Raw genomic sequence first — 3,233 nt, 5'->3', positions numbered from 1 at the left:
TTTACTGGGGATCCCCTGAGAGTGAGTCAGTATTTGACAGGGTTCCCCTGGGAGTAGTCAGTAATTGACATGGGATTCCTTGGGAATGAGTCAGTATTTACAGCGATTCATTAGGAATGAGTCAGTATTTAACAGGGGATTCACTAGGAGTGAGTCAGTATTTGACAGGGGATTCCCTGGCAGTGAGTCAGTATTTAACAGGGGATTCCCTAGGAGTGAGTCAATATTTGACAGGGGATTCCCTGGGAGTGAGGCAGTTTTTTAAATGGGATTCCCTGGGAGTGTGTCAGTATTTACAAGGATTCCCAGGGAGTCTGTCAGTATTTACAGTGGATTCCCTGGGAATGAGTCAGTATTTACAGGGATTCACTGTATGTGTGTCAGTATTTACAGGGATTCCCTGCGAGTGTGTCAGTATTTACAGGGATTCCCTGCGAGTGTGTCAGTAACAGGTTGTTCCATGGGAGTGTGTCAGTATTTGAAGGGGATTTCCTGGGAGTGTGTCAGTATTTTCAGGGATTCCCTGCGAGTGTGTCTGTATTTACAGGGATTCCCTGGGAGTGAATGAGTATTTAACAGGAGATTCCCTGGGTGTGAGTCAGTATTTGACAGGGTTTCCCTTGCAGTGAGTCAGTAATTGACATGGGATTCCTTGGGAGTGAGTCAGTATTTACAGGGATTCCCTAGGAGTGAGTCAGTATTTAACAGGGGATTCCCTGGGAATGAGTCAGTATTTGACAGGGGATTCACTGGGAATGAGTCAGTATTTACAGGGATTCCCTGGCAGTGTGTCAGTATTTACTGGGGATTCCCTGAGAGTGAGTCAGTATTTGACAGGGGATTTTTTGGGAGTGAGTCAGTATTTACAGGGATTCCCTGGGAGTGAGTCAGTATTTAACAGGGGAATCCCTGGGAATGAGTCAGTACTTGACAGGGGATTCCCTGGCAGTGAGTCAGTATTTAACTGGGTATTCCCTAGGAGTGAGTCAGTATTTAATAGGGGATTTCCTAGGAGTGCGTCGATATTTGACAGGGTTTTCCCTGGGATTTTGTCAGTATTTACATCGATTCCCTGGGGGTGAGTCAGTATTTGACAGGATATTCCCTGGGAGTGAGTCAGTATTTGACAGGAGATTACCTGGGAATGAGTTAGTATTTGACAGGTTAGTCCCTGGGAGTGAGTCAGTATTTGACAGGGGATTCCCTGGGAGTGTGTCGATATTTGACAGGGGATTCCCTGGGAGTGAGTCAGTATTTACAGGCATTCCCTGGTAGTGAGTCAGTATTTACTAAGAATCTCTGGGAGTGTGTCGGTATTTACGGGGATTCCCTCGGAGTGTGTAAGTATTTACAGAGATTCCCTGGGAGTTTGTCAGTATTTGACAGGGGATTCCCTGGGAGTGAGGCAGTTTTTTAAATGGGATTCCCTGGGAGTGTGTCAGTATTTACAGGGATTCCCTGAGAGTGTGTCAGTATTTACAATGGATTCCCTGGGAATAAGTCAGTATTTACAGAGATTCACTGTGTGTGTGTCAGTTTCTACAAGGATTCCCTGGGAGTTTGGCAGTATTTTAAATGGTATTCCCCGGTAGTGTGTCAGTATTTACAGGGATTCCCTGCGAGTGTGTCAGTATTTAACAGCGGATTCCCTAGGATTGAGTCAGTATTTGACAGGGGATTCCTGGGAGTGAGTCAGTATTTGACAGGGGATTCCCTAGGAGTGAGTCAGTATTTGACAGGGGATTCCCTAGGAGTTAGTCCGTATTTGACAGGGGATTCCCTGGCAGTGAGTCATTATTTAACAGGGGTTCCCTAGGAGTGAGTCAATATTTGACAGGGGTTTCCCTGGGAATGTGTCAGTATTTACAGCGATTCCCTGGGAGTGAGTCAGTATTTGACAGGGTATTCCCTGGGAGTGAGTCAGTATTTGACAGGAGCTTTCCTGGGAATGAGTTAGTATTTGACATGGTATTCCCTGGGAGTGAGTCAGTATTTGACAGGAGATTCCCTGGGAATGAGTCAGTATTTGACAGGGTAGTCCCTGTGAGTGAGTCAATATTTGACGGGGGATTCCCTGGGAGTGTGTCCATATTTGACAGGGGATTCCCTAGGAGTGTGTCAGTATTTACAGAGATTCCCTGGGAGTGTGTCAGTATTTGACAGGGGATTCCCTGGGAGTGAGGCAGTTTTTTAAATGGGATTCCCTGGGAGTGTGTCAATATTTACAGAGATTCCCTGGGAGTGTGTCAGTATTTACAGGAATTCCCCTGGAGTGTGTCAGTATTTTAAGGCGATTCCCCGGGAGTGTGTCAGTATTTACAGGGATTCGCTGCGAGTGTATCAGTATTTACAGGGATTCGCTGCGAGTGTGTCAGTATTTACAGGGATTCCCTGAGAGTGTGTCTGTATTTACAGGGACTCCAAAGGAATGAGTAAGTATTTAACAGGGGTTTCCCTGGGAATGAGTCAGTATTTACAGGGATTCACTGCGTGTATGTTAGTATTTACAGGAATTCCCTGGGAGTGAGTCAGTATTTTCAGGGAATCCCTGGGAGTGATTCAGTATTTACAGGGATTCCCTGGGAGTGAATCAGTATTTAACAGGAGATACCCTGGGTGTGAGTCAGTATTTGACAGGGTTTCCCTGGGAGTGAGTCAGTAATTGACATGGGATTCCTTGGGAGTGTGTCAGTATTTACAGGGATTCCCTAGGAGTGAGTCAGTATTTAACAGGGGATTCCATGGGAATGAGCCAGTATTTGACAGGGGATTCACTGGGAATGAGTCAGTATTTACAGGGATTCCCTGGCAGTGTGTTAGTATTTACTGGGGATTCACTGAGAGTGAGTAAGTATTTGACAGGGAATTCCTTGGGAGTGAGTCAGTATTTACAGGGATTCCCTGGGAGTGAGTCAGTATTTGACAGGGGATTCCCTGGCAGTGAGTCAGTATTTAACAGGGGATTCCCTAGGAGTGAGTCAGTATTTACAGCGATTCCCTGGCAGTGAGTCAGTATTTAACAGGGGATTCCCTAGGAGTGAGTCAGTATTTGACAGGGGATTCCCTGGCAGTGAGTCAGTACTTAACAGGGGATTCCCTAGGAGTGAGTCAGTATTTGACAGGATATTCCCTAGGAGTGAGTCAGTATTTGACAGGGGTTTCCCTGGGATTGTGTCAGTATTTACAACGATTCCCTAGGAGTGAGTCAGTATTTGACAGGGTATTCCCTGGGA

The sequence above is a fragment of the Cetorhinus maximus genome, chromosome 17, assembly GCF_964194155.1.
Source record: "Cetorhinus maximus chromosome 17, sCetMax3.hap1.1, whole genome shotgun sequence".
NCBI classification, from domain to species: Eukaryota; Metazoa; Chordata; class Chondrichthyes; order Lamniformes; family Cetorhinidae; genus Cetorhinus; species Cetorhinus maximus.
This window is presented reverse-complemented; position numbering follows the sequence as displayed.